This window comes from Panicum virgatum, chromosome 2N (genome assembly GCF_016808335.1).
Source record: "Panicum virgatum strain AP13 chromosome 2N, P.virgatum_v5, whole genome shotgun sequence".
NCBI lineage: Eukaryota > Viridiplantae > Streptophyta > Magnoliopsida > Poales > Poaceae > Panicum > Panicum virgatum.
The window spans coordinates 64,612,155-64,625,334 of NC_053146.1; the positions used below are offsets into that span (position 1 = coordinate 64,612,155).

Below are 13,180 nucleotides of genomic sequence, written 5' to 3' on the forward strand. Positions count from 1 at the left end.
CGGGCCGCCCGGCCCGGGCCCGGGCCCGGGCCGGCCTTGGCCCGTTTTTTACGGGCCGTGCTGTGCATGTCCACGGGCTCCCCTAGCGGCCCAGGCACAAGCCCACGGGTCACTTTCGTGCCGGGCCAGCCCGGCTTAGCCTGACACTAATGCACAGGCCGGGCCGCCCGAAGCCCACAAATACAAAAAAACCCACAAACAACTTCAAATTCAAACATAATCAAACCAAAGTGATGAAACCCTCTCAAACTCAGATACATCACAAATTATAGAGCTGATCACAGATTCAAAAAAAACCCCACAAACCAAGATACATCACAGAGATAGTAGACATCACAGATTCACAGCCACACAGAGACATCACACACATAACAAAAGATCACTTAACTGATAAGTGATGAAAGAATTATAGAGCTGTTTTAACACTTGATCTATGTGATCAAGTGTTGGCTGCCTCATTAAAAACCTTCCTAGGTAAAACTCACCCTTGTGAGAAACCCTAGGAAGGGAAAAAGAGTACAGTCCAACTCTATAATTCTAGTTAATTGTTCAACATTACATCAATGTGTTCAAATTCAACAGACAGACTTTAACATTACAAACAGACCACTAAGACTAAGGTCTAAGGAACTAAGGCTAAGAAGATAAATGCACATTGTTGTTGGCCTGCAGTCCTGCAGACCAAGAGCCAGCCTTGCTGGCTGCCTTCACTTCTCTTTACTTGCCATTGGCAGGGACAGACCTAGCAAACACAGCAAGATCATTAATAGAACAAGTATGAAAGCTTTAGTATGAAACATGTTAAGTACTTACTCATTTGGAGTAGCCTGCCCTTCATCATTGTCATTGTCCTTGATGCCGAACTTAGCCTCGAACTCTCGTGTCTCCCTCTCGACGTCATGCTGCGCCCTTGCATCAGCAGCCTCCCAATCCTTTACGCAGGTCAAGTACTCCACATTATGAGGCGCCAAACGTCGTCGTCGCTCCTCGATCACCCTGCCAGTGAGACTAAAGCACGACTCCGAAGAGATAGTAGAAATTGGGACAGACATAACATCTTTAGCTAGGATGGACATGATGGGATATGTTAATTTGTGCTCATGCCACCAACTTAAGATGTCAAAATCATCATCAAAGCATGTGATAGTGTCGCTGTCCAAGTAGGAAGCCAACTCAGAAATAGCAGATACAGGTGCAGGAGTAGGAGAAGAAGTAGATGCAAGAGCAGGAGAATGAGGAGATGTACCAGTAGCTTCATAGATCTTACCCCATGCCGTTTTTTTTCTTACCAGTAGATCCTAATATGTTGGAGGGGCTCTGCAACCTAACTGCACCATACTTGTTATAAAGTTTATATAGTTCAGTTCTTACCTCAGAGAAGTAATTAGAATAATCAACACCAATAATCTGAGAAAGAATCTGAAGAACATTATGAAAACCTCGAATCTTGGCTCTAGGATCCAAAACAAAGGCAAAGGAATACAAAAGAGGGATGTTCTGCCAATATTTGAGAAACTTCAATTTCATAGGAATCAGAATGTCCGAAAACAAAGGATCAATCTCTCTGGAATGCAAATGACCAGCAATCTCAAGTATATGATGCAACATTAGAGGACTTGTTGGATAGTAAACTCCTGAAAAAGCAACAATTGAGTCATAAAAAATTCCAAAAAACTCCATAATTTTCTCAGCAATGGTCCAATGACCTACACCGAGAAGAGGCTCACCATTAACCAAACCACAATTAGCAGCAATAAAGGTACAGAAAGTGCTCTTGTATGGTATGAAATGCTTGAGCATAAGATATGTAGAATTCCATCTCACATCCATATCCAAACCAAACTTACGAGGATTCACCCCCTTAACAATGCAATAGTTATGAAATTCAGCAATGCGATGGTTAGAAGAGTTCAAATAAAAAATTGCAGTCCTAAAAGCTTCAAGATAAGACTTGATTCTTTTCAAACCAGATTTAACAATGAGGTTTATAATGTGACATGCGCATCGCTGGTGCAAGAGACCACGCAAAGCATTGTCACCGTCTCTGTCAACATTTCCAAGTGTTACAGGATCTGGACCAAGATAACCAACAAACTTAGGAATGAGCCTAGAAATAGCTCTGGCATTAGAAGAAACATTATCAAGGGTCACAGCAAAGATCTTATCAGTCAAACCAAACTCATGAACAACAGCTTCAACACGTTTAGCAATGTTAACGCCAGTATGTGAGCAATCAATGAGCCTAAGCCCAATGACTCTCTTCTCTAGCTCCCAATCAACAGAAACAAAATGACAGACAACACTAAGATAGTCTTCCTTAGCGTTGCCAGACCAAATGTCAGAAGTGATGCAAACAGACGAAACAGAACGCAAGGATTCAATTAAAGAAGTACGACGCTCAAGAAAGTATTTGTCCAAATCTCTAGTAGTGGTTTGCCTAAAGACTCTAGAAAAAACGAGAATTATGAGCACGCGTGATGTACTCCTCAAAAGCTTCTTCAGCACCAAAACCTAGAGTCAAATCAAGTCTGGAAATCAAACGGCATAGCTCTCTCCGAGCAACATCAGGTTTGTACTCCCAGCCACTGACAAAACCATCGCCATTGAACTGAAGTCCCTCCAAGCACCAGATCTGGCACGCTTGAACACGGCCTGCTCGGTAGAAGAGGCAGAAGGCGTCGAGGTCAGCGTCAGAGTCGCCGATCAGCCGACACCATCTCCTCTACCAACAGCATTGGCACCGTCATCGACATTGATCGGAGCAACAACGCTACCGAACAATGCCTCATCGCCGGCAGTGGTGTCGTCGTCATCATCACCGGGCAGGCCACACGCCCTGAGGCTGTCGTTGACGGTGTACTCCTCAATGTCGTCCATCACGACTTCGCCCTCGGCAGCTCCGTGCCTCAATGCCCAGCGGCCCCGAATCCACGAGACCTGCGCAAGAAGAGGGTCAAGAATAGAGTCAGCCGAGAATCAAGAACAAGAAGTCAAGAGAGGACGGACGGCAAGGGTTAGGGTTAGGGGTTACGGATTACCTGTGCAACCGGAGCCCGGAGCCGCAGAGAGAAGAGAGGACGACGAGTAGGGAGCAGATCAGGGGGGATGCTGGGGACCCGGGGTGGGATATACGGTGGCGTGGCGTGCTCGGAGGTAGAGAGCCGGAGCCCGGAGGCGAGGAAGAGACAGAGACCGGAGAGCCAAGTCGAGTAGGAGCCAGAGATCTACTCGCCGGAAACCGGAGGAAAAGGGAGAGGCCGGCGGCCGGCGGCGGAGGCGCAGGAGAATCGCCGAGCCGCCGAGGCGAGAGGGGCTAGGGTTTCGGTCGGGCAGGTCGGATTGGGGCGAGGCGAGTGGGGATTGGGGAATTTAGGATTTGGGAACTGGAGGTCGCGGACGGGGGGCCGCGCGGGGTGGGCTGGGCCGGGCCGGCCAGGCCGTCAGCTTGTTGAAGTTAACAGGCCGCCTACGGGCCGGCCTGCTACTTCCGTGCCGGGCCGTGCCGGTCCACGGGCGGGGGGTGCGGCCCAAGCCCGGGCAATGGTAGCGGGCCGGGCTAGCCCGGGCACGGTTTGGACCGGACCGGGCCGGGCCGTGCTTGGGCCGGGCCAAAATCGTCGCGCTTGGGTCGGGCCTGTGGGCTTCGGGCTGCATGAACATCTATACTGCCAGCTTCATCCCTACAGGCCTCCACTCTGTAACAGAACCGTCCGAATTAAACCATCTTAAGTGCGCTAACTATCATCTTAAACATTAATTTAGTTACTGCACACTTAAAATGGTGTAATCCGGCAGCCTGTTGCGTTAAGGATCGAAAACACTTAATGCGAGCACAGATGATTACAAACAGACCAGGGTTTTCAGATTTAAATTACAAAGCAGAGCTTTACCAATTAAGTTTAAGAAAAATATCACAGTTCAATAAGCAGCAGAATTTAAATAAAAACTTAATTTGAAAACAACATTATCTACGTAGTCGTGAGGATGTCACATCGAGCCCACCGATGTGGATCCTGGTTAGCTTCAACCACCAGCAGCTACCTGAAAACAAGATAACAACAAACCCTGAGTATACTAATACTCAGCAAGACTTACCCAACTAGTTGTATATACTTAGCCGACTCCTAGACATGCAAGGCTGTTTGGCTCTGGAGTTATTTTGCTGAAAAACTACTAATAGTGGATCCTTACTTTCAGTATTTTAGCTCAAGTTTATTGTACAAATACCAACTAGATTTGCACCAAAATCTAGAGCAAGCATGGTATATAACATTAATCATCCCATAATACCATAATCATATCTCATCTCATTCCAATTCTTTACTATGATGTGACACAGTGACCAAAGTTCTCATATCTGCAAGTCACGGCGAATCGATCCGATTTAACCTTACAAGGTGAACCTAACTCACACGACACATGTAAGCCACACTGGACCACACATGTCAACTGTTCTCATCATTACCACGACATCTGAACCACGCCTGCCAAAACCCGGGTGAAGGGCCACTCACGACGAACTCCCAGAGAACCCGAAGGCGACATACAATCCAACACCCGCCGTCATCCCACGCCCAGAGTAGCAGGTTGCAATTCAAACTATCGTCGTAAATCAGGTCTACAACTTACTGGTTTCGACTACCTCCTACTTCCGGCATGTGGTTAGTACTATTCAATCCTCGATCAACAATGCCAACAACGGTACGATCCTCAATAGACACAGGCGGAGGCTCACTTTCCATTCATTCCATATCCATAACCAAATTCATATCCGCCTGGTCTCCATTTTCTTTCCTCATTGATTCATTCTCCAACAACTTTTTCCAAGTAACAAAACCTATATCTCGCGAGTGACAGGAAATCACTCGACTTCTACCGCGACCCTACTTAGCAAAGCATTTCTAACGACACCTGTATACTAGTAGAGACTCATAGGTACCTAGGAAGAAACATGCATACTAGGGTTTCATACAACTCCTAGAAATATAAATGCACAAATACTTAAATAAATATTAAATACTAAAATTAAGGGTTATGCTCCGGGGCTTGCCTGGGTTTGACACAAAGTCAGTTAGTTAGCTTGTAGTCTTGCACCGGCTTGACATCATCTCTAGTCCAAGCATGCACTCCAGACAGTCCTTCCATCTTCTTGATGCATCCATCATTCATCGTCTTGGGGGTTCGATCCCGCCATCACGTGCTTTACGTCCATGCAGTGTACATCTAGCGTACCTAAATGATATGCAACATGCAATTGCGTGAACTTAAGAAAAAACTACACAGAATGCATGAGTGCTCATGATGCAATGCAATGCGATTAACAGAACAACATGGTTGGGCAATCATTTATCGAGTAAACAAAACAACAAGCTCAAAGGAAAACGGTTCAGGGCTGCCATATGAGAGCTCATTCAACTTATTTAGCCTGAAGTGTTTCCTTCCGAAAAGCATTACTAAACTCATTTAGAAAAGCCAAGCAACATGTAAAGTAAGAAGGGTTAGACTAGAACTTTATTTAACTAGCAAGCAAAAATAAGCATGAGAGCACACAAGACCATTTAGCTTAACAAGCCACATAAGCAAGTTTTATAACAAAAACACTACCATCTGGTCCTAAATGATTTAACAAGATTTACACATGAACAAAATAAATTGCTGAAATTACACATGCAGGATAACATTTATTAGCAACAACAATAAAAGGAAACCTGTAGCTAGGAACCAAACAAATGGAAAAACTTAACTTGCAACCATGATTTAGCAACACACATTTACCAGGAAGACAAGCTATTGCCAAAGCATAGAATAAAACTTTTCCAACATTTATTGATAGCAAACAGAATTTGTTTTGGACTTAGCAAGTTAAGTTGAACAAAGAAAGATCTAAAAACATGCATACAGATTATGAGCCGAGGAATTTTACAGTGAAGTACACATGCAAAAACTAGGCTACTGCATAAATTTCAGGATTTTTGGACTTCTAAACTGTAGATATTAATTAAATAAGCTTAAACAAACATTAAACATGATTAAATCAATACATCATAGAAACATTAACTAAACAACAGGTTTAACATTTTTCCTAAGCAATACATGTCAAAACAAAGCTAACCCAACTGGTTTTATATTTTTAACATGCTCCTAACTCCAGTTATGCAATTAACAAGCTACAAATATATTTATTTTGCATAATTAAAACGGCACATAAAAATTTATCAAACAACACATTTTATGATTCTATCATGTAGAGAATAAAAAGATGAAGCTAACAAAACTGGTTTTTGCATTTTTAGCATTTTTCTACTATTTTTATGGATTTTCAAAGTTTCAAGCGATTTGGTCCCTAAAATACTATTCACATGAGTCACAGGCTTCACAAAAAGACCCCTGGAATTAATCCTATTGTTGTGTGGGGTCCCTGGTCGCCATGGCAGTGAGCACAAGCTCACAGAGCTTCACGGGGATGGCACTCCCGGCCTCCGTTCTCGAAGGTAAAGGCATGGGAGAGAGAGAGGAGAGTAACCGTGTTCTTTTTTGGTGACTCCAAGCACGGAAGAAGGGGTGGAACGGGGTCAACCCCAAACGGCCATTGTTGCCACGTCGGGAGCTCGCGAGGGACCCTGTTCCGATGGGAAAAGGGAAGGGCGCGAGTTGGGGCTGGTAGAGGAGGGTATGGGGGTCCTCACCATGGCCTCGAATCGGGCGGGGAATGGCTGGACGAAGGGCGTCGACATCGAGTAGGAGCTTTGGAGGAACTCCAATGGCGACCGGTGATGTCGAGGTCGATCCGGCCGATTTAGCCAGGAAGGAGCTTGGCCGCAAGCTGGGGAAGGTGAAGGGGATGGTGAGGAGGCTCGGGGCATGACCAATTGGAAGGGTACGAGGTGTGGGCGGTGGATCTTGAGCCGGCCATGGAGGCTCTGCTCGAGCTCGGGTTTGCTCTGGTTGAGGAAGTTGGGGGTGAACGTGAGAGAGGAGGGAGATAATGATGCAGCAGATGCATCGAACAAGGGCGTGGGGTGCTTTCTCCTCGTGTGAGGAATAGTGTTTCTTTGACTGTTAATTACGGTATCAAATAAAGTCAGTTTATAAAACCAACTTCAAAACCCCGCGCTAGTAACCTTGAAGAAATTAATAGGGTCTTTGACCGCGGGATTAGAAGATGGTTACTGTAACATCATTGTAGCCAATCATCGATTAATTACTATCATTAGATTCGTCGCGAAAAATTATATGCATCTCTAAAAAGGTTTTGCAAATAGATTTCATTTAGTACACCATACATGCGAAGTTCTCTTTTCGGGAAACATGCGCGCTAGAATTCTAGCGTGATCCAAATAAGGTCATGGGCACATGTGCAGGATGAGGGCGTGAGCTTGCGAAACAGGTTAAAAGTATTTGATTCGATTTAGACCGGAAAAACCCCAAAAATTTGCATTGAAACTCGAATTTTGGCCAAAACGAAAGATGCAGAGGGAAAAAAGATCTACAACTTGATTTGGGAAAAATTTAATTCGATTTTTGGATTAGGGAGAAAAATGTTTTTAAAGCTCGGCCACGATTGAATTAGACAAAGCCATCTTGATTAATACTAATGACTATAATTAAGTGGTGATTAGCGGCTAATGCACAAAATTAACACCAGGGGTGTTACACACTCACACTCACCGCACTCATCGCTCATCATTGTTGAGTACTGCAGTTGCAATCCGACTGATTTCTTGTGCTGATTTGATTTGTCCTAGATGCAAAGATTACCTACCAGTGAAACACCAATCCCAATCCAGTGAAGACTCTCCGAGCAGGGACAAAGCGTACATCTAGTGGTTGACGCATCATCTGGCTTTAGAATCTCGTACAGGCGTAACACGGTAACAGGCCTACACCGGCACCTGCATGCTGTGACTGTGTGTCCAGTGCAGTTTTTTTTTTTGTTCTCTGAAGGGTCGTGTGCCTAGTACATCCAGAAATTTGGGATCCGGATGCGAAATGCAAAATGGAGCCTTAAAATCCTCCGATAAACAAACATCTATTTCTTAAATTAAAGAAAGATAGTTAAATTCATTGAATTAATTCGGCCGGCTGCGATAGAGAATGCTGCTCACCTCACGTTTGCTGGAAAAATGATCGTGGCGGTGTGCACATGAGTCTTGCTGAGCCCAATCGTTGGAGTGTTTGTGGTTAGCCACCGGCGCTGGTCCTGATGATTAGCTAACGACGATTTGTAGACTGTCGCCGACCCTCAGGAAGGATGGAAGAGATGCAGATTCTATAGCAGCGGCGACATATCGGCCGGACGAGGATTAGAAAGGGAATAGTGGTCTGCCACCTCGCTCATGGTCTGCAACGGGGCTGCGCTACATACAGTACTAGCTGGCAGATTTTATTCTGATCAAGCCTTTGTTTAGTTCCATCCAGAATTTCAAAACTTTATAAGATTCCCCGTTACATCGAATCTTTGAACGCATGCATGAATTATTAAATATAGCTAAATAAAATAACTAATTACACAATTTGTCTGTAATTTCCGAGACAAATCTTTTGAGCCTAGTTAATCCATGATTGGATAATAATTACCAAATACAAACGAAAGTAATACAGTACCAAAATTTCAAAAGTTTTTACAACTAAACAGTCCAAGACGAGACTCCGAGAACAGGGGCGCCGTGCTTCCTGAGTTCCTGTTCATGCTGGGCATGCAGTGATGCAGAATTGCATGTCGCAACCATCGTATGTATGTGTTCCCATCGTTTCCGTTGTCTCATTCGTCCTCTGCTTTCAGCCTTCAGCTGTACCAAGATTGCGAGCGAGGAAGTGAGGTAGATGATGATGATGCAGAGGCTGGTCCAGGCGCCGGCCGTCCAGCCAAGGCAATAGTTCTTCTGACATCATGAGAGGCAAAAGAGAGCATTACTATGGAGCATACACATACTTCAACGCTTGGCTTTGAAGGTCAGGAAAAGCACACTCCTTTCGTTGCTCCTTTTGCTCCCAGTCATTAAACATAAGTTTTTTTCTTTTATGGCTACGTGGAGGGTCGGTGCAGCGGATGAAGGATCATTTTGGTTACAACAGTCGTTAGCATTCTTTAGCTGAAACCTAGGATCTGACGGGCTCCATGATTCAGAACTTCATCAGATTCTCAAATGATGCGGCACCCGGTAGGATTGAGATTTCTCTGACGCTGAAAGAGAAGCCGAGGAAAGTTGAGCAATTCTTGCCGGGGTCAGATTAGGTGAGACCTCAGGACTCAGGAGGAGGGGCTGGCTGTCATGTAGGTTCAGCTCGTGCAATTGCATCATTGCCTCATTTGCATGCCTCATGCCTGCATGCTCGGCGGCAAGACAAGCACCAACAACATGACACAGCAGCCCAGGAGCTACTTGAGTCCTGAAGATTGACGCGCCGCAGATGACACGACTTGCCATTGCCATAGATATGAGCAAGTGATGACGTGATGCGCACCGTGCACGATCAATAGCTGCCGGATGGGGTGGGTCTCTCTCGTCGGCTGGAGGACTTGTCCCCTCGGCCCTTCGAACTCACGCCTCACCGCAATCATGTTAATCATTGCTTGAATCCCTGTCTGTCAGTTGCCAACGATCTGCACTGCAGATCTGAATCTGCGCCACCATTGACAGGTGAAAAAAATCTTGCGAAATGTAATTGCGCTCGACCTGGTAATCCTAACGATCTGCATTGCAACGGCACCCACATGCGAGACAGACCTTCTCAGAGCAAAGGACAAAGTGTACATCCATACAGCCACAGTCTCGCAGAAAGGCCAAAGCCTGCACCTGCGTGCTTGCTAGTACAGTGGCAGCATCAAGGTCTAGTAGTTCTGAAACAAGACGAGTAGACGACAACGCAAGGTAAAAGATGCTGGCGCTTTCAGTTCCTGCTTTGCTGGGACGACCAGGCATATACGTTGTTTGTACAGTACTTGGCAGTAGAGTAGAGTTGTAACTCGTACCTATCTTCCTCTGTTTTTTGTTTGTTTTTTTGGAAGAAAAAAAAGTAGTACAGGAAACATGAGCAGAAGAATTGAGCAATGTGAACCATATGCATTAAGGTCTTACGCGACGGCCGAAAGAGAGCAATTGTGTTATATACAAGGTCAGGAAAAGCGCCGTAATTTCTTCCTTCCGTCTCCTCTGTGTCTCCTCTCATTTTGCACACAAGGTTTGAAGTTTGAACATTGCTACGCGGAGGATTCACGCTGCATCATTTGGTCGCAACATTCATCCCAATGTGGTCGTGAAATCTGAATCTGATGTGCGTCATGCTGAAGAGTGAAGACTGAAGAGCTTCAAGATTCTGTGAATGATGAGGGACCCGTGGGACGTGGGGTGGGGCGTAGGAGGGCTCAAGATTTGGCCACGGCTGACAAAGTAGAGCGGCAGTCTTGAAGGTTGACGCTCCGCAGGTGACAAAGACCTCACAATTTCACGAAGGCATGAAGACGTCGATGGGGGCAAGATGGCAGCAAGATGCCCAGATGCGCACGAAACCTTGTGATTCACTGATTCTTGTCCGAGTCAGACGAGCTGAGGTGACAACTCCAACTGCCGGCATGTTTCTTTGCATGGCACGCCTGTCATGTACGGCTGCAAAGAGCAGAGCGAGTTTGTACGAGAAGATAATGAAGCAAGATAAGATCTCGAACGCGATGGTCCTTGGCTTGTTAAACAACTCAGGTAAACGCAGTGGGCAGTAGCTACTTTTGAAAGCATTATCGCTACTTGAGGATTATATGTGCTAATTGCTAACAAGACATCCTTACTTGTGCTCTTCAAATGGCGTAATGATGCAAGGTTAGCAGCAATGCGTGTAAGGATTAGCAATCATTTTAGTACTGATGACAATTGAATGGCAATATGGCATCATCACGGAACACCGGATTTGCTATTGAATAAGCTATTTTTTGGTGCATCTTGAAAGTTTGGTTCCATCGGTTATAACCGAAATCGAACCGAAAGAAACCGAAATCGAAGTTCCTCAATTCCTAGTCCTGAAAAGAACCGAACGGTTCCTGTTATCTAGGAAACGAACTTCTCCAAGAACCAAGAAACCGAACCGATCGGTTCGGTTCTAACCAAACGACCAGGCCTAGCCGCCGCAAGGGCGTGGCTCGCGGGGAGGAGAGTGGCAAGTGGGAGCTCGCCGTGGCGGAGGGAGGCCGGGCGGCGGCAGCAGCCCGAGGCATGGCGAGGCGGGGCGGCGCGAGCGCAGGACCAGCGAGAGGCGCAAGGTGGGGCGGGCCGCGCGGCGAAGGGGAGGTGTGGCGGCGGAGTGGAAGGAGATGGGGATGGGGAGTGGGGGAATGGATAAGGAGGAGAGGAGGAAAAAATAAAAAGGAAGAGGGAAAAAGGAAAAATAAAGAAAAAATTACAAAAAATATAAAGAAGTGTAATTTGGATATTTTACAATCTCAATACAACAGATGAAGTTGTTTTGCCAAATATTTTCCAAATTAACTTCTTTTGCACAGAGAAGCCGCTCCACCGGAGAAGCCGAAGCAGAAGCTGTTTTTGGTGGAGCAGGAGCTCTACCAAACAGACCCATAATAATGTAGAATTTTGCCATTGGAGCTGGATTGAAAATTTCTACAGCACTACGATATTGACAACAAATAGTGCAGTGTGTGGACAGCATGGCGAACATCCAGGCTGCCACGGCCAATGGGTCGTAATTGGGTCACATCGCATACTCACACATAAAATGGAAAAGTAATAAAATAAGCGGGAAACAGTTTGGATCAAATCTCATAATCGCACAGTAGTCCAAAGCACGGGCTGCAGTCGCCATGTCTCGTCACCTATAGATGCCAAATGCCCCTCACTCCCTTTGGCGTCGTGTCCCTCACTCTGTGACTCGGTGTTGGACAATTTTCTCTTCACATTCATTGTGCCAAATTATCACCCATCTTCATCTATAATCTGGTGCACAATTATTTGGTCACATTCATTGTGTCAGATATTTTTTTAGAAGTGGATAAAGATGAGATAATAGAGAGTTTCATGGTCACTAGAAGGGCACGCCAGATGAGAAGTGGATGAAGATGCTATAATCCTTTTTCAACTATTGTTGGTGTGTAAGCTTGTTTTATGCATATTTCAGACTTAGCATACTGCATCCACTTAGTGTAGTGAGAAGATAAGATTTGGTCTATTTTTCTTTCTTGGACTGCCACTGCTGATATCTGTACTAATACATTCAATTGAATTCTGCAGATATGGTTCCTCCAAAACCCCACTTCCAGAAAATCTTTTTTGCCTTCAAGAGAAGACTGAAGTAAATATCCGCCCCTCGTAGGTACTATCTTTGGAATTCATGTTTTTTTTTTCTTGCTTACATTTCATGTAAAATTTGCCACTAAGACATGCACATGCATAGAGCATTTAAATATTTTTTAAATTTTCTGAGCATCTAATTGTGTGGGCTAGTATGACTATTTAGTTAGTTGATATGTGGTCAATGACAGTGTGGACAAATGTAGCAACACAGATGATAAATTAGGAATTGATTGTTTGATAGAATCGATAGCTTTCCTCTGACTCTGATACATTGTAGGACATTAGGATTTATATTTGGAACACATCTGAAGGCCTAGAAGATTGGTTTCATCTACAAGAAGTGATGAAAAGGCGGCAGACAGCCTAGCACCATTTACTATTGTCTCCCAAGGACGAACAATTCCTGCCACAGCTCTTAATAAGACGAGGGAAAAAATTAGTAATCATTTCATCATCCAAATGATTGACAATGATGACAAACGATTCAAGGTTATTGCCTTCTCAGAGATACTGATCTGTATTTCAAGGGGTTTCAGCAAGAGTTGATCTTAAGTGAAGAGCAACATGTGCTCGAGGAGAAAAGAAGAATGGAGAGAGGTGCAGAAACCAAGCTTGTTGAAAGTAAAGAAGAAAAGGAAAGAGAAGGTAAGCTCATTGAAGAGAAAGAAGAAGATGGAAGAGCAATCAGGGGAGGGCAACTTTTACGGTTTCGTGATATGATGGTGCCAGAATTTTTAAATGCTATGAGGGTGAATATTGAAGCTGGTTATAGGAAAAGGTTAGTATTGATCTTGTTGATTTTTTGTCCCATGTTTAAAATCTCTGATCTTGGAAACAATTTCAGTTCTACCCAAGTTAAAGTAACCGTTAAGTGGACCCATAAA

General features: G+C 44.8%; 2 long non-coding RNA genes across 4 annotated transcripts; one reads left to right on the forward strand and one right to left on the reverse strand.

The window, feature by feature from the left end:
- Positions 1-356: 356 nt before the first annotated feature.
- LOC120658650 lies at positions 357-7,012 on the reverse strand. Of its 3 annotated transcripts, none has more exons than XR_005668780.1 (3): positions 6,687-7,012; positions 814-4,041; positions 357-742 (listed from the first exon to the last, which is right to left on the reverse strand). It is a non-coding gene; the product is annotated as an uncharacterized LOC120658650 (long non-coding RNA). The 3 variants fall into 3 exon arrangements; XR_005668781.1 differs by lacking the exon at positions 6,687-7,012 and having other exon boundaries at positions 814-2,937; positions 3,039-4,960; XR_005668779.1 differs by lacking the exon at positions 6,687-7,012 and having other exon boundaries at positions 814-4,960.
- Positions 7,013-12,114: 5,102 nt separating this feature from the next.
- LOC120658663 lies at positions 12,115-13,180 on the forward strand. Its single transcript, XR_005668800.1, has 2 exons — positions 12,115-12,315; positions 12,574-13,180. It is a non-coding gene; the product is annotated as an uncharacterized LOC120658663 (long non-coding RNA).